General features: G+C 39.0%; 1 long non-coding RNA gene across 1 annotated transcript in view; it reads right to left on the bottom strand.

Moving 5' to 3' along the window:
• LOC147365807 (uncharacterized) overlaps positions 1-19318 on the bottom strand; it is an 83031-nt gene that overhangs the window by 360 nt on the left and 63353 nt on the right. Inside the window, exon 2 of the long non-coding RNA XR_015132802.1 lies at positions 391-715. This is a non-coding gene — a long non-coding RNA (uncharacterized LOC147365807). The remainder of the gene's footprint in view (positions 1-390; positions 716-19318) is intronic.

The following is a 19318-nucleotide window of genomic DNA, read 5'->3' as shown; positions in this document are numbered from 1 at the left end:
TTAAATGGCATATTTTGCCAGATAATCTGGAAGACAGTGGAGTTAATGACTGATAATGAAACACAACTGTATGTCATATGATGTCTTTAGCTTCTTTGTAATACAAAAACCTACCTTGTTTCAGTTAAAGCCAATTGATTAGCTGTAAATAGATTTTTTTTTACTGTTGATCTTTAGCAAGTTATGTTATCTTTCTAACCAGTGCTTATCTTATGTTTAAAAAGGGGATAGCAGTTCTAGAATATTGTGAGAATTAAATAAGCCATGAAAGAATTTCTAGCATAATGTCTGCCCCAAATACAGTTTGCTCTAAAATCATTGTGAAAGCAACTTAATGATTCATACTTAATGAAACATTATTTACAGTTAACTATGGGTATAAATACTTACCTATTTGTTTTTTTAATTAATGAGATGAACGTTATTTAGAATTGTCCTTGTTTTTTTAAGGGAAGAGTAGAGCAGAAGAATAGGCCTGTGATTTCAGAAGTCCTGGAGGATGACTCTGAGTAGAGTGATCCAGAGCTTAATCCACTTTCCCTGATGAGGTCATCCGTACAATAGAGAAAGCATCTGCTTGTTTGTAAAGTGATCAGATTGAAAGTACCAGGCATTGTCTGTTGAAATATTTCTTTTCACTTGTAGATCTCCAATCTTTGCCTTTATATGCAGCCTGACAAGTGAAGTGAAATGCCAATAGACTTCTCTCAACAAACTAAGAGGGGATAGAGCAGAGAAGAAAAGGAATGTAGTTAGAGAAAGGGTCCAGGACTTCACACAGATGACACCCACTTAGGAAAAAACAAACAAACTTTAGCCTCAGCAGAAGCAAGACAAGCCAGAGGGCTTCTCACAGTCAAAAACTGGGATCTATCCCAGGCTAGATCCAATTAATAAAACAAACTAATCCTGATTGGTTCACCCATCTTACCTAGAAACAAAGTCAACTGCTTAGAGTTCACCTAATTGTTCACATGTCATTAAATAATTATCCAAGAGCACCAAGTACATCAAAACCATCTTTAATGTGTGTAAATGTGTAATCATTTTTAAAAAACAATAACTGGCAAGGGGTTCCCCTGGTGGCTCAATGGTAAAGAATCTGCCTGCCAATGCAGCGGCCACTGGCTCGATCACTGATTAGGGAAGATCCCAAATGCCTCAGAACAACTAAGCCTGTATGCCACAACTATTGAGCCTGGTGCTCTAGAGTCCAGGGGCCACAACAAGAGAAGCCACTGCAATGAAAAGCCCAACCACCGCAACTAGAGAGTAGCCCCCGCTCACTACAACTGGAGAAAAGCCCACGCAGCAGTGAAGACCCAGCACAGCCAAAAATTTTAAAAAAACAAACAAAAAACACAGTAACTAGCAAGATTGTTGATATAGTATCCATACTTCCTCAGTTAATTGCCACTGCTTCCCCCATACTATGGGCTTCCCTGGTGGCTCAGATGGTAAAGATTCTGCCCGCAATTCAGGAGACTCAGGTTCAACCCCTGGGTCAGTAAGATTCCCTGGAGAAGAGAATGGCTTCCCACTGCAGTACTCTTGCCTGGAGAATTCAATGGACAGAGGAACCTGGCGGGCTACAGTCCATGGAGTTGAAGAGTAGGACACTACTGAGCAACTAACACTTCCACTTTCCCACAAACTATTCCCTCAACTCTGCCACTAGCATTAGAAAACAACTAGCTGCTCTTTCAACTACAAAATTCTCATAAGCATTGCCTGCCTTTCCCCAGGTCTTTATTTTTTTGGCCTTGACTCTCCCTTCCCCTATTTTTAAGCATGCAAAGAGATTCAGTAGAGCACAGGGCACTGAAAAGAATCCATGAATGTTGTGTGACCTTAAACACATCAGAAAATGTTCATCTGAAAAATATGTATAATTTCTATCTCATAAGGATAGAGAATTAAGGAAGTTAATCCATGTAAATTGTTTAGAATAGGACAGCACAGGACAGGTACTGTTTCAACTGGGGAATCACACATCCCTCTTTCCTCGAGCTGGTCCCATTTATGACTGTTGCCTCAACTTCCCAATTACTTTGCCATTTGTCATTCTCAGGGGGTCCTGGTTTGGATGAAAATTCATGTGTACAACCTGTGTGAAAATGGTGATTATTGTTATTAGTAAACTAAAAAATTTTAGTAGTTTATTCTTGATTGCAAATGGTAAAGTTAGTAGTAGTAGTAAACTGTAATCACTTTTAGTAGGTTACTCTTGACTACAAATGCACATATATGTTGAGATATTAATACATGTTGAGATATTCCAGAATCATTATAGTGATAAAAAGAACTAATTCTTTTTAGAACATTTACTTGCTGTATGATTTGAAGGAAGTTATCTCAACTTTCTTAAACTCAAATCCTCTGCAGTAAAACCAGATAACACATAGTCTCTGAACTCAACTGCTTTAAGAATCCAATAACATAGTATATATGAAAATACTTTGTCAATTATAGCACTTGATACAAATGAAACATAATTCTTAGACTAAAAATTGAATTAAAATATCATGTTTCCATAAACGCCATATTTAGAAGATGTCTTAATATTTCTACAAGGCTTCTATGTAGCTGGGCCTTCCCAAGTGGCTCTGTGGTAAAGAATCTGCCTGGAATGCAGGAGACACAGGTTCGGTCCTTGGGTCAGGAAGATCCCCTTAAGGAGGAAATAGCAACCCACTCCAGTATTCTTACTGGGATAATCCCATGAACAGAGCAGCCTGGCGGGCTAGAGTCTATGGAGTTGCAAAGAGTCAGACTTGACTGTGCAACTAAGCATGCATGCTTACACATCGCTATGTACCTAGAAGTATAAATGTACTACTAGATTTACGATCCTTTTTTTAAAAAGCATTAAAAGATCAAAATGACCTGTTTGCTCAACTATGCACTAAAAACTCTTTAACAGTACTTCCTACTTCTTTACTTGCTCTGGGTGCTTGAATAGGCACAACAGAATCAGTCAAGTGCATGGTTTCAAGTCTTTGCCATTAATGAGCTGAACAGCATTAAGCAAATTCCTTAATGAATCTGGGTCTCAATGGGGTAATGTTATTACCTATTTTAACAAAATTATGAGCTATAAGTAAGATCATGATTATAAAAGTCTTAGCACACACACACAAAAAGTCTCAGCACAGTGACCTTGCTGTGCCTGATATACAGGAAAATCTGAATGTTACCTATTGAATAAATTTTTTAATTTTTATTTTACACTGGAATATAGTTGATTTACAGTGTTGTGTTAGTTTCAGTTGTACAGCAAAGTGATTCCGTTTATTGTATGTAATTTTAGCATACTGTTATACATAGTTCTTAGTAAAGCACAATGGCACCCCACTCCAATACTCTTGCCTGGAAAATCCCATGGATGGAGGAGCCTGGTAGGCTGCAGTCCATGGGGTCCCTGAGGGTCGGACATGACTGAGCGACTTCCCTTTCACTTTTCACTTTCATGCATTGGAGAAGGAAATGGCAACCCACTCCAGTGTCCTCGCCTGGAGAATCCCAGGGACGGGGGAGGCTGGTGGGCTGCCGTCTTTGGGGTCGCACAGAATCGGACACTACTGAAGTGACTTAGCAGTAGCAGTAGCAGCAAAGCACTGAGGTCAGTTCAATCTATTTTAGAATGCATTTTATCATTGTAGAGTAGGAGGAGGCCAACAAACAGATGACTTAGTTCCTGACCCTAAAAAAATTCTACATTGTATCTTAAGGTTGGCAAGAGGGCAGCTGTTAACTGAGGTCAGCAAATGTTTAACAATACTCTGTGCAGAATACTCTGTTAGGCACAGTGAAATATAAGAAAATGAGTAAAAGTTCAATGAAAATTATAATACTGAGGTCTCATGAAGATAAGCCCATGGACAATGACCTTTTGGACTCACTCTGAAGGTCAGGACAGGCAGGGAGAAGGCAAGAACAATCTAGGTGGGGCTGGAGAAAGAAATAAGAATTTATTTCCAGACATTTAGCTGACTGTTGGAGTTAAAGTGCATACATGAACTACTGGTGTGAAATTTAAAAACAAGACAATCAATTTTTAAAGTCTCTGTAACAACCCTGCTCGCAATAATCTACAAAATAGTTACAATTCACTTACTAAATTTATTGTGTCGTGGTTAGCTGGTATTGGAGGTTTCAGAGGTCAAAGGCATTGGGACCATACTGAATCTTTGAAAATCATTTCAAGTAGGATGATCCTGCTTTTTTATATTACGTTTTACTTATATAAGCCCAAATTATAATCATGATACCTAACTACCTTTTGCTGTCTCATTGACAGAACAGATAATGCCTTAAAAAGTGTCTTCCAGTTCTAAGATTTGGCCTCTTCACTTTTCAGAATGTCAGAGATCTTTTGGGGGTAAGGAACAAAAAAAGGTTGCAGGTGTAGAAAATGCAGATGTGGGGAGGGGAAAAACTAGTGTTCAATATCCTCTGGTTTGTATGGAGCCGTGCCAACATTTGCAGTGGTACTGAACCCTGCTAAGCAAATAGTATTTACTCCAAAAGGCACTTTGGAAGAGAGAACCAGAGCAACATCCTCCTACTATAGCTCCTGCTCCTTCCTCCAGCAACTCTGTGACCTGGAGGAATACAGCCGGTCCCCTCATCCAGGGATAATGCATTTGGTTGAATGTGTGGATCCAGAGGGCCAACTGCAGTACACCCTTTCACTTAATGGACTGGAACATCTGTGGATTTTGTTATCCACAGGAAGTCCTGAAACCAGTCCCCCACCCCCACACCTGCACATACCTATACACACTACACAGTCTGTGCTATTTCTCTCAGTTTCAGTGGCCTGCCTGCACATTCAACTGTGGTGACACTGACTGCCACTGTTTTTTTCTCCACTCTATTATGTTTCCCTTCACGCAAAGGGGAAGCTAGAGACATCCCTCCCTGACTAAATGGCCTCTATATCTAGAAAAACATGGAACTACTGTAAGGAGAGAATAAAGACCCCAGTGTGTCTCTATTTCTGTATCTACTTTTTTTCTAAAATCTGAAATATACACTCTGTGGGCCTAGACATTCCAACATCAGAGTTAGGTTCTATAATTTTGCATCACTCTATTATCCCCCAAAGAATTCAAATTTAACATAGTTTTCAGCTTAAAAGTGGCATAAAATAAAATTTCAGAAAATGTCATGGCAACACATCAAAGATTTAATGTCAGGTTTCCTTATGTTCATTGCATTGCAAAAGGCAACCACCAGTTATGCAACTTTAGAATGATATTTTACTTTGTAATTAAAAACCAGGTTCCTTGTATTTGGTATTTGTAGAGCATATGTGCAAAGCAATTGCTCCTTGGGAAGGAAAGATGATATGAACTTTGAAAGACCTCTGCCTGCAACGCTGTTGTAAATAAGCTGTTCTCCTCTGTTAGCGTGGAGCACCTAACAACACTTAGATGTGTTATCATGGAATCACCAAAGAGCAGGCAAGTATAAGCCCCTTGTTCAAAACTTGGAATAAATTTTATAAGATCGTTTCTTCGTTCAACATGACAAATACTGCCTTCGTTTAATTACAGTATTGAGAACTTCATCTGATATGGTCTCGGCCTTTGTTTTTCAATCCTAAATCAACATTATTGGACTATTTGAATATAATTTGAATAATACCGCACCAATTGATCTGATGCTGAGGAAAAGGAGGTATCTGTAAAACTGCCTAAATACACCACCTTGTTTATGGTCTCTTGCTTCTCCTTTAGCTGTAGCACTCCCACAATGAGAGATGTACATTTAATAAAGTCTCTTCACTTGAAGTCCATTGATCTTGGTGAACTTCTCCTATATGCTGATATGGTAGGCATCCCTTATTCTGATACAATACAGCTTCAATGTGCCTAAATAAATAAGAGTACTACAAAGATTTCCTGGTGGCTCAAGAATGGTAAAGAATCTGCCCAAAATACAGGAGACCTAGGTTCAATCTCTAGGTTGGGAAGATCCCCTGGAGAAGAAAACAGCAACCCACTCCAGTATTCTTGCCTGGAAAATCCCATGGGCAGAAGACCCTGGGAGGCTACAGTCCATGAGGTTGCAAAGTCAGACACGACTGAGTGACTAACACTTTCCACAAAGATTTAAAGTATTACTTTATTATTTATTTTCAACCAGTGGAGTAAACACTTTCTATATAATATAAAGGTCCAATAACTTAAAGCACAATCATAAAGAGAGGCATCTAAGCAAAGAAAATACTTTAATTGGTATACTAATAAAACCTCAACTATGTAGACAGCAAAGTTTTTTCATATTACTGAATCATTCCCTCTGTAAATGCCAAATCATTTTAATATTTGAACAATTTTAAATGGAAATTATTCTTAAATATATTACACAACTTTCTACATGACATGAGTTTGAGCAAGCTCCAGGAGATGGCAAAGAACAGGGAAGCCTGGCATGCTGCAGTCCATACGGTTACAGAGTCAGACGTGACTCAGCTACAGAACAACTACCACCTTGCTGCTGCTGCTGCTATGTCGCTTCAGTTGTGTCCGACTCTGTGCGACCCCATAGAGGGCAGCCCACCAGGCCCCCCCATCCCTGAGATACTCCAGGCAAGAACACTGGAGTGGGTTGCCATTTCCTTCTCCAATGCATTAAAGTGAAAAGTGAAAGTGAAGTCACTCAGTCATGTCCGACTCCTAGCGACCCCATGGACTGCAGCCTACCAGGCTCCTGCGCCCACCTTAAAATATGAAATATTGATCACAAGAAAAATTTTTTCACAGTGACTTGAGGCCACTTTGATCATCAATTATAATATCACACTCTAATATAAAATGACCTCAAAATCTAAAGAACTCTTTTCTCTGTTATTAAATGACTCCAGGCAATTGTTCAACTTACTGTAGCATTTCATAGTTTGCAATTCCTTGCAAGTCATTGAGTGCTTAAATTTTCCTTCTGATTCTGGTCATTGTACATGGGAGGAGTAAAATGCATCCTCTTTTTATTACTGTTTCTCTGCTTTGAACTTAGGAACTATACCAAGAAAAGTTGTTGGTACTGCATACAAACCATGAGTACACAAACATCAGCTGAGGACTCGGACATGTCTGCCAACAAAGCTTTGAGCTTTCTTATGTGGACTTTGTAACGTTTGTGTTGTCTATTCAGAGGTTTTCATACAGCTCAAGCCCTGCACTATTATATCAAGTAGGAGATTCACAGTAGAGCTGCTGATTCACTGAGTTCTCCATCACAAGGGTATCACTCTGCTATAATTGATTCAAACTTCATAGAAGGTAGGTATTGATTTGTTATTTGATTTATTTATTACTGATTCCTAGTAAAGAGCTTTAATAAGATGTAGTCAGTTATTCTACTTAAAATAACAATGTTTTAAGCACTAAACAAAACAAAGTCAGGAAAAACTTCAAATGCTAGTTGATTCTGAAAAATTCACCCTTGGTTGGTAATATACTAAACTTTAAACATGTGATATAGGATAGAATTTAAAAAACAGGCCTAACTACTTTACAGCCTATCCATGGTGCTGCAATAAGAGAAGTGTAAGACTCAACTTACAATATAGTCCCACAGCACAGACTTTAAATGTGATGTTTAAGCAAAACTCTACTCTTGGACTAGAATTTTATTCAAGTTTGTACACTGTAATATTAAGAATCCAGCATCATACAAACACAATGCTAGATTTCAAACAGCACTAAGCAGGTGATTAAAACTGGAGGAAGAAGAGTGATGACTCTCATTTTATATTGTACATTTATATATCAGTTCAGTTCAGTCACTCAGTCGTGTCTGACTCTTTGCGACCCCATGAATCGCAGCATGCCAGGCCTCCCTGTCCATCACCAACTCCCAGAGTTTACCCAAACTCATGTCCATTGAGTCGGTGATGCCATCCAGCCATCTCATCCTCTGTCGTCCCTTCTCCTCCTGCCCCCAATCCATCCCGGCATCAGGGTCTTCTCCAATGAGTCAACTCTTCGCATAAGGTGGCCAAATATTGGAGTTTCAGCTTTAGCATCAGTCCTACCAATGAATGCCCAGGACTGGTCTCCTTTAGGATGGACTGATTGGATCTCCTTGCAGTCCAAGAGACTCTCAAGAGTCTTCTCCAACACCACAGTTCAAAAGCATCAATTCTTCAGTGCTCAGTTTTCTTCACGTCCAACTCTCCCAGCCATACATGACCACTGGAAAAACCATAGCCTTGACTAGACAGACCTTTGTTGGCAAAGTAATGTCTCTGCTTTTGAATATGTTATCTAGGTTGGTCATAACTTTCCTTCCAAGGAGTAAGCGTCTTTTAATTTCATGGCTGCAATCACCATCTGCAGTGATTTTGGAGCCTAAAAAATTAAAGTCTGCCAGTGTTTCCACTGTTTCCCCATCTATTTCCCATGAAGTGATGGGACCAGATGCCATGATCTTCGTTTTCTGAATGTTGAGCTTTAAGCCAACTTTTTCACTCTCCTCTTTCACTTTCATCAAGAGGCTCTGTAGTTCCTCTTCACTTTCTGCCATAAGGGTGGTGTCACCTGCGTATCTGAGGTTATTGATATTTCTCCCGGCAATCTTGATTCCAGCTTGTGCTTCCTCCAGCCCAGAGTTTCTCATGATGTACTCTGCGTATAAGTTAAATAAGCAGGGTGACAATATACAGCCTTCACGTATTCCTTTTCCAATTTGCAATGAGTCTGTTGTTTCATGTCCAGTTCTAACTGTTGCTTCCTGATCTGCATATAGGTTTCTCAAGAGGCAGGTCAAGTGGTCTGGTATTCCCATCTCTTTCAGAATTTTCCACAGTTTATTGGGATCCACACAGTCAAAGGCTTTGGCGTAGTGAATAAAACAGAAATAGATGTTTTTCTGGAACTCTCTTGCTTTTTTGATGATCCAGTGGATGTTGGCAATTTGATCTCTGGTTCCTCTGCCTTTTCTAAAACCACTTGAACATCTGGAAGTTCACAATTCATGTATTGCTGAAGCCTGGCTTGGAGAATTTTGAGCATTACTTTACTAGCGTGTGAGATGAGTGCAATTGTGCGGTAGTTTGAGCACTCTTTGGCACTGCCTTTCTTTGGGATTGGAATGCAAACTGACCTTTCCAGTCCTGTGGCCACTGCTGGGTTGTCCAAATTTGCTGGCATATTGAGTGCAGCACTTTCACAGCATCATCTTTCAGGATTTGAAATAGCTCAACTGGAATTCCATCACCTCCGCTAGCTTTGTTCGTAGTGATGCTTTCTAAGGCCCACTTGACTTCACGTTCCAGGATGTCTGGCTCTAGGTGAGTGATCACACCATCATGATTATTTTGGTCGTGAAGATCTTTTTTGTACAGTTCTTCTGTGTATTCTTGCTTAACTTTTTATATGTATAGCTTAACTTTTTAAAATAATATGTGTGTGAATACATATATGCAATTGTTTTTGGAAAATTCTTTTCACTACAAATAAAAATCACAAAACTCTTAATTCCATTTCAAACAAAATTTCACTTTACTCTGTGGAATGACTCATATAAATCAATTTCTGCTACTTACTTATTCCTTAAAATTTATTCAGGTTGGGTGTTGTTTTAGTTAGCTAGGGCTGCTGAACAAAGTACCACAAACTTAGTACTTTAACAACAGGAGTCTTTTATCTCCCCCTTCCAGAGGCTAGAAGCCCAAAAACTAAAAAAAAAAAAAAGAAAGAAAGAAAGAAAGAAATCCAAAAACAAGATGTTGACAGGGTTGTTTTTTCTGAGGGGTATGAGAGAAAGATCAGTTCTAAGCCTTGCTCCTTGGTCTTTTTCATGTTCACATGGTATTCCCCCGTATATGTCTTTGTTTCCAAATTTCCCCCTTTTATAGGAACACCAGTTATACTGGATTAATGCTCACTCTAAAGACCTTGAACTCAATTACACTTTGTAAAGACCCCATCTCCACATAAAATAATATCCAGAGGTGCTAGGCATTAGGACTTCAACAGACAAATTTTGGTGGCACTCATTCAACTCACAACAGGTGTCAACAATTTAATAGCCCTCATGGAGCCTGATTCCTCCAGTTCCTTTTTTATCAAGACTGCTTTGGCTATTTGGGGTCTTTGGGGCAGAACCAGTCAATCGGGCCATTTTCTGAAGCAGTTTTGTTCCCAATACCTCCCTAGCCCTATTGTGATACCACCTCTGTCTTCCTCTCAGATTCTGCTCTCAATTCCAGCAAAGGTGGAGGCAGCCACAGATCACCCCTGCCGTCAAGCAAGTCCTGTGACAACTCCATTTTCATAGTCTTTTCTTTGTTCTCAGGGAAGTAATTCAAAGAGTAGCTGAAAAATATCTTTATTTGAAGACAGAAATTTTCCTGAAAGTTGAGAATCCTGCCTACACACTTCCTACACAGACAAAATCGGCATTTAATTTTTTCCTTAGAGGATACATTATTGCTTGAAAACTCGTTTTGTTAGTGCTGGCACAACAGCATATTCAAGCATGTTAAAACCAAGAAAAAAAACAAAACAAAATATACAGATACTGTGGCTGGGAGACTCATTTTACCTAGTGCTGGGTGAATGTTTTTATGATGAAAGTGTGTATCTTAGGGTAACATCCATTAATATCTTCCTGATCCCTATTTTCTGAAGTTTTTACACTAAAATATCTGAGATTTCCTACATTTCTTATTTTAAAAGAAAATTTCAAAAATAATTGTCCTTATAGATAGAATCATAAAAAGGATCTTTAGCAACTAGCCATTGTAAACCTTCGATTCCCAGATTAGGAAACTGAACCCAAAGGCTTGGTGATGCCAAGTTAATCACCAGCAGAAAATGGTCTTCATTAGAGGGAAGATCCCCCAGGTTCTACGCATGCTTTCACAATACTTACAATAAGAAGGAGATATTATAGAATCTTTACAAAAATAATTAATTTGTGGGGAAAAATAACCACTACCCTAGTAGCTCAGCCTGCAAAGAAGGAGACCCCAGTTTGATTTCTGGGTCGGGAAGACCCCCTGAGAAGGAATAGGCTACCAACTTCAGTATACAAGGACTTCCCTGGTAGCTTAGATGGTAAAGAATCTGCCTGCAGTATGGGAGATCTGGGTTTGATCCTTGGGTTGGAAAGATCCCCTGAAGGAGGGCATGGCAACCCACTCCAGTATTCTTGCCTGAAGAATCCCCATGGACAGAAGGGCCTGGTGGGCTACAGTTCATGGGGTTGCAAAGAGTCGGACATGACTGAGCAACTAAGCACACAGCACATATACCTAAAATCTGGAATGTATTTGTTAAATAGTTCTGGTGTAAGAGGAAGATGGAATTTACTGCCAATAAGTTCACATTTTATACTGAGTTTGTCCATGAGAACAGAAGATTACCACAGAACTATAGAATATAAAATAATGATATATTTTGAAAAGCAATTTTCTTCAAATTAAAAAATAAAAAGCTAATACAGACCACATAAATCAACTAGAGAGAGAGCTCCTATTTTTAATACAATATTTTCATCAGCTTTCTATATAGTGTATTTTAAATGTTTTTTAAAATATCTACTCACTTTGATATCCTATTCTTCAATCTGTAAATCATATTCTTCCTGTCAAACCTGTCATCCACACCAAATCTAGAATGGGATGCCTGGCTCTTTTTCCACACATTTGGGATATCCCTTGTTCAGTGAATTAGCACTGATAATGGTAAAAACAAACAAATAAAATACATACAGTATATACACAATCATTTGATCCTGACTACATGTATAATTAATTTGGGAGCAGAAAGGTGATTAAATCCACAAGACTCTTATTTTGAAACTTTTAATTTTTTCAGAATTTCAGGAAATGGTTCCAGTAATTACTAAATAGATTAAGCCTTTAGCTACTGAAATTTATTTTAGAAGTAGCAATACCTAGACTTAAACAAAATGGAAAGTTAAGGCAGTGATTTTCTAAAGTTAGAGGAACAAGAACTTCTAAATAATGAAGACTTCAGAGGGACTCAAATGAAATCCCTTTCTGTTTCAAACCTAGTAGCTGATAATCTTTCTAATATTTTCTAATAGATTTCCTACTTTAGCAAACAGAGTAAAAATTGCTGCTTTAATCCCTTTTATGATTGAAAATGTTACAGTGCCTTAGAGTCATTGATGACAATTACAATAAAGTGGCTCTGCAGATTTAACTGGGAAAATATGACATACTAATGTTAATCTACATTGACCCTAAGAAATATCATGCAATTATTCTGTTGCCTTTTAAAGTCTTTGAAATGAGCTGCTTTTTCTTGTTTGAATTTTAGAGCTACTCACAGACTCTTAGCAGAAGTATGGTGCAGTCACATTCTTTTCTCAACTGGATCACCATGCAGCCTGCCAATTTCTATGATTTGTCTTTCTTCTTGTAGAGAAATCCTAAGAAAGCAAATGATGGTTCCTTACAATTTCACTTTACTGAATTCAAGTTAATTAAGGGTTTCAAAAATCTAAATTAAGGTAACACACACATGAAATAAAGGTTTCTTTCTTGATTCATCTAGTTGAATTCTATTGTGCAATTATCTCTATTTATTATTCAAGTCCTATATATATAAAGACTTCCCTGGTGGCTCAGCTGGTAAAGAATCCACCTGCAATATGGGAGACCTGGGTTTGATCCCTGGGTTGGGAAGATCCCCTGGAGAAGGGGATGGCTACCCACTCCAGTATTCTGGCCTGGAGAATTCCATGGACTGTACAAAGAGTTACAAACAGTTACAGTTACAAAGATTGTACAAAGGGGTTACAAAGAGTCTGATACGACAGAGACTTTCACTCACTCACTTATATAAAAAAAGGACAGAGCATTCCCTTAAGTTCTAAATATTTCCCTCATGGTTTTCCTTTGAATATTAATAGTTTAAAGAATAACTGTATTTTTTTCAGATATTAGAAATAACCTTTTATGTATTTTGAGATCTAAGAAAGTCTTAAGTTTATGGGAGGTTAAAATATTAAAGGAAAGAGTACTTGAAATAAGCAAGCTGTCAGAACAGTTTCATCCTATAAAGATCTACAACCTAACCAGTTTTATTGTAATGGAATTTCATATACATATTAATACATTCATACACACATATACATATGGATTTGATGGGATTAGTCCTGAGCACAGTTTAATAAAACAGTGATGTTGCTCAAACTGTGCCCATAAAACACCTTAGAATAGCAGTAGAGGAACCACCACGTTCAGTTCAGTTCAGTCGCTCAGTCGTGTCCGACTCTTTGTGACCCCATGAATCACAGCACGCCAGGCCTCCCTGTCCATCACCAACTCCTGGAATTCACTCAGACTCACGTCCATTGGGTCAGTGATGCCATCCAGCCATCTCATCCTCTGTCGTCCCCTTCTCCTCCTGCCCCCAATCCCTCCCAGCATCAGAGTCTTTTCCAATGAGTCAACTCTTCCCATGAGGTGGCCAAAGTACTGGAGTTTCAGCTTTAGCATCATTCCTTCCAAAGAAATCCCAGGGCTGATCTCCTTCAGAATGGACTGGTTGGATCTCCTTGCAGTCCAAGGGACTCTCAAGAGTCTTCTCCAACACCACAGTTCAAAAGCATCAATTCTTCGGCACTCAGCTTTCTTCACAGTCCAACTCTCACATCCATACATGACCACAGGAAAAACCATGGCCTTGACTAGATGGACCTTTGTTGGCAAAGTAATGTCTCTGCTTTTGAATATGCTATCTAGGTTGGACATAACTTTCCTTCCAAGGAGTAAGCATCTTTTAATTTCCTGGCTGCAGTCACCATCTACAGTGATTTTGGAGCCCAGAAAAATAAAGTCTGACACTGTTTCCACTGTTTCCCCATCTATTTCCCATGAAGTGACGTTACTGGATGCCATGATCTTCATTTTCGGAATGTTGAGCTTTAAGCCAACTTTTTCACTCTCCTCTTTTACTTTCATCAAGAGGCTCTGTAGTTCCTCTTCACTTTCTGCCATAAGGGTGGTGTCATCTGCATATCTGAGGTTATTGATATTTCTCCCGGCAATCTTGATTCCAGCTTGTGTTTCTTCCAGTCCAGCATTTCTCATGATGTACTCTGCATAGAGGTTTCTAGCATATTGTGACAAGAGTACCCTGATTACTGACAGTAGTATTTAGCTACAATTGGAGAAAAAAAAATGCCTCCCCAAAGATAAATATGTAAAGTAAATGACCACTAGTTTCATTCCCCTGCCACAGAAAGGACAGAGCTTGCCTATTTATCGCTCCTGTTTGATGGTAGGCTCCACCGACTACAATTAGTGAACGCAGTTACCCTGCTGGAAGAAAGGCACTCTCTTGTCTGGTAGTGCTTGCACAATGAGTCCCAGGAGCAGGCACTGTGGTTCCACCAGAGGCATGCTGGTAATGTCAGCCACTCCAGAGCCAGGAACATATTTTCAGGCCTCATCCTGAGCTTGGTCAGCAAGCAGAAAGGTTTCCACACTCCTGCCATTATTATTTTCTCTCTGGTCCTGCTCCACTTGTGTTCAGCCTCACAGGTTTTCAAATACTAAAAGATTTCATTAATGAACATAACCATATTTCAAATCAAAAATCATATTTCAAAAGATATCAGTCCTCTCCCAAATCAAATGTTATTCAATGTCATTAATAATCCCGATGAAAATTCTCAGCCACAGAAAATTCATAGTTTAATCAAGACCTTAGAAGGGTTGTGTGTTAGTCACTCAGTCGTGTCCAACTCTCTGTGTGACCCCATGGACTGTAGCCCACGAGGCTCCTCTGCCTATGGAATTCTCCAGGCAAGAATACTGGAGTGAGTTGCCATTTCCTTCTCCAATTAGAAGGGTTAACATTTTCCAAAAAGCTTTTTTCCCCACAGGGTAAAATAATATCTTCTCTGCTTAGTTGCAAAGAAACATTATTTGAGACATACTCAAATATCTCTTTTGTTACTTATATTCATGACTTCCCACTGGCCCAACTTTTCATTGCACACCTGTGCTAAGAACATGGTTATATGCCCTCTTGGTGAAAAATTTTAGGCATATTCTATAACTTTGCTCAATCCGATTCTTCTGTCATGTTCCCCAAACCCATCCCTGTCTGCTAGTCATAACCTGACTTATCACATCAAATCTTCTCTTAGAGCTATCTGCCTACATATTATTCTCCCCTACAAGACTGACAACTCTTTAAGATAGAAACAGTCTTCCTTACCCTTGAACCTTCTAAGTCTTATATTAGTATACTGCCCTGCTGACCTTCAGGGATGCTGTGGAAATCATGGAAGATACAGATGTGAAAATATTTTGAAAATGGGAAGAAAATCTCACTCCAAAAGCAAGACACTATATTAATCTATAGATAATAAACAATGCAAACTGCTTTCTTGGAACAATTTTTAATTTTTAAGGATGATTTAAGTTAGTTATTATAGCTCTGTATTGATGACTTAAATATATTCATCAGTATACAAAACAGCATGAACATTTCTACAAACCTTTCTAAAAAACTATACATGTCACAGATTAAAGACACAGAACTGATATAGGATATTATGTCCTGGTTCATGTTATATGAATCTGAATAAACAAAATTAGTCAACTAGTAGCATGTTAGGTAGCCAACAGTTTTGTGATAATATGGAGAAACCAGCTGTGTGTGCATGCTCAAGTCACTTCAGTCTCGTCCGACTCTTTGCAACCCTGTGCACTGTGGCCTGTGAGACGCTTCTGTCCATGGGATGCTCCAGGCAAAAATATTGGAGTGGGCTACCATATCCTCCTCCAGGAGATCTTCCCGACCCAAGGATTAAACCTGGGTCTCCTGCATTACAGGTGGATTCTTTACTACTGAGCCACAGGGGAAGCCCAGAGAAACCAGCTGTGATGGTTAATTTTATGTGTCAACTTGCCTAGCCACAGGCTGCCCGAATTAAACATCATTTCAGGTGTGTGTCTGAGGGTAGTTCCTGGATGAGAGCAGTATTTCAATTAATAGACTCAGTAAAGTTGATTATGCTCCCCAATGTGGGTGGGCATCATCCAATTCATCGGGGGCCAAAGGCAGAGGATAGAGGAATCACTCCTTTTTCCTGCCTTTGTGATTGAGCTGGGATACTTCATCTCATCTTCTCTAGCCCTTAGACTGGGCTTTATCCCATCTACTCCCCTGGTTCTCAGGACTTCAGATTCAGCTTAAATTATAACACTGACTTTCCAGGGTCTCCCGCTCACAGACAGTATAAATCACAGAGCTCCCCAGCCTCCATAATTATGTGAGCCAATTCCTCATAATAAAAACCTCTCTTCCTTCCTCTCTCTTTTGCTCTCTCTCCCAGTTTTTCAATCAACACTAAGCTAGGTGCTTCTATGAAGGGATTTTGCAAATACAATTAAAGTCCCAAGTCAGCTGACTTCAAATTAATCCAAAGAGAGATTACCCCTAGGGGACCTGGCTTCATCAGTTGGAAGGCCTTTAAAAGAAAACTTACGACTTCACTGAGCTAAAAGACTTCAAAACAGCAGCTGGCTGTCCAATTCCTCTCCCTTCCCCCAGATCTTCCTTCCTGAGTGCCTGCTGCCTACAGACAAGCTTCAGCCTGTGCTCGCAGGGCTCCAACCTGCTCATGACCTCTCCTTCCTGCCTGCCTGTATTGTGGACTTCAGGCTTGCTAGTGACCACCATGAGAGCATATGTAGGTCAGTTTTTCATAATAAACACATACACATATCTTATACATATATACACACATATATGTATGTGTGTATATATATATGTATATATAAATATATATATATACCCTTGTTTTCTGTTTCTCTGGGTCAACCCTGACATGTAGCAAGTGTTCAATGAATACTTGTCAAATGAAAAAAATAAACATAATAGAAAACTAGAAGAATATTCTACTACTTATCTACTGTATAATGAATCATGCTAAAACTTAAGGGCTTAAAAACAAAAATCATTTAGTATCTCTCACACTTTTTATAGGTCAGGAATTTGAAAGGAGCAGAGTTTGCAGTTCTTACCTAGGTTCTCTCATGAGGCTGTAAGCACATGTTAGCCAGGACTATAGTTATCTGACTGTCTGATTAGGGTTGGAGAAGCCACTGCCAAGGTGGCTCACTCATGTGGCTGGCAAGTTGATGTTGGCTGTTGGAGGAAGGGCTCAGTTCCTCCCACCCTGGGCCTCTCTAGGGATGCCTGAGTATCTCCAAACATGGTGGCTGGATTCCCAAGAGAATAAAACAGCAGCTGTGGTTTCTTTAATGGTATAGTCTCAGAATTCACACAAAGTCACTTTCAAGTGATTTTAATGCTCATACTGACTAGTCTGATTCCACAGGGAAGGAGGCTACACAAGGATATGACTGTAATGAGGTGAGAATTGTTAGATGCCATCTTGAAGGCCAGGAACAAATATATAGCAAAACAATAACATCAGATATCTCTGGATATTAGGATAAAGTGTATGCTTTTCTTCTTTGTGCTTTTCTGTCTTTTTCCTAAAATCTCTACACTGAACAAAAAATTTTTAATTTATTTTTATTTTTGGCCAGGCTGGGCAGCTTGCAGAATCTTAGTTCCCTGACCAGGGATAGAACCCACGACCCCTTCAGTTGAAGCCCAGAGTCCTAACCACTGGACCAACAGGAAAGTCCCACACATATGTTATTTTTAAATCAGAGAAAAATATGTGCTTTATCTATGGGCTTCCCTTGTGGCTCAGCTGGTAAAGAATCCACCTGCAATGTGGGAGACCTGGGTTCAATCCCTGGGTTGGGAAGATCCCCTGGAGAAGGGGATGGCTACCCACTCCAGTATTCTGGCCTGGAGAATTCCATGGACTCTATAATTCATGGAGTCACAAAGAGTCAGACACGACTGAGCAACTTTCACTTTCACACTTCACATGTATATATGCACATACATATGTTTATTTGTGTGCAGGCACATTTATCTTGGAGAAACTGGTCACCATCAGGTCACCATCTATACTGAGAAGCCAGGTAAGATAAGTTTTCTAAATTCTTATATTTAGGACTGAATTTCTAGAGGTCTAAATGTAAATTTTCATTCATTATAATGTAATCAAATCAAGTCAATTGGAAGAGAATTTACCTGGTTGTGTTTTAGAAAATTAAATTGTTGAAATAAAAAAAAAGTTTCAAACATAAACTCATATTTTAAAGTATGGAGTATTTTAACAATAATATCATTGGTACTCACATAATTAGACAACAATATAATTAAGAAAATAATTGGGTAGTGATGTGGGAAATGGAGATGGAAACATTGATTTAGAAGCGAGACACTAATTTTCAAGTCTACAAAGACATTAAAAATAATCACGTTAAAATAAGCTACATGAAAATTTCTTTTACTTTGAGAACTTTATCTTGAATCAATTTTTTGAGTTTGAATTCATTTTAGAAATCATTTGTTATAGACTGATTTGTGTTCTCCAGAAATTCAATAGGTTCCCTGATGTTACTGCATTTGGAGAGAGGAACTTTAAGGAGGTAATTAAGGTTAAATGAGGTCTTCTGAGTGGGGTCCTAACACAACAGACTAGGGTCCCTATAAAATGAGGAAGAGACACAAGATGCTGCGACCACAGAGAGGAAAGACACAGCAAGAAACGGTGGTCTGCAAGCCATGGAAAGAAGCCACAAGAGACACCAAACTTGCTGACACCCGGATTTTGGACTTCCAACTCCAGAACTGTGAGAAACAAATTTCTGGGTTTAAGCCACCTAGTCTTTGGTATTTTGTATTAATCCTAGAAGATTTATATACTGTATAAATTAAGACTTACAGTAACTGAGCAATATCTTCAACAATAAAATATTTTGAGTACTGGTGTCAGTCACATTAGTCTTGCTCTGAAAATTTTGAAAATTGTGAAAACAGAAAAAAATGTTGAAGTCAAGTCATTTACAATCCACCATCTACTTCTCACTTTATAGTATTTCCTTCTTTCCTTTTCCCATGTATATACATTTAAAAAAAAAAAACGACTGGAGTCACCTCATTATGTATGTTTTTAAATTTTAGTTATACACATATATAAGCTATGGATGGTCTTCCCAGGTGGCACTAGTGGTAAAGAACCCACCTGCCAATGCAGAAGACAGAAGAGACGCGGGTTTGATCCCTGAGTCTGGAAGATTCCCTGGAAGAGGGCACAGCAACTCATTCCAGTATTCTTGCCTGGAGAATCCCAAGCACAGAGGAGCCTGGCAGGCTATAGTTCAGAGTCACAGAGTCGGACATGCAACATAGCACACATGCATGCTTTGTATATTTGTATATTT

This window comes from Bos grunniens, chromosome 9 (assembly GCF_055505025.1).
Source record: "Bos grunniens cultivar Pamir isolate PY7600 chromosome 9, Bosgru_T2T1.0, whole genome shotgun sequence".
NCBI lineage: Eukaryota > Metazoa > Chordata > Mammalia > Artiodactyla > Bovidae > Bos > Bos grunniens.
The sequence above is the reverse complement of the archived record's forward strand: the minus strand, read 5'-3'. Positions and strand labels throughout refer to the sequence as shown.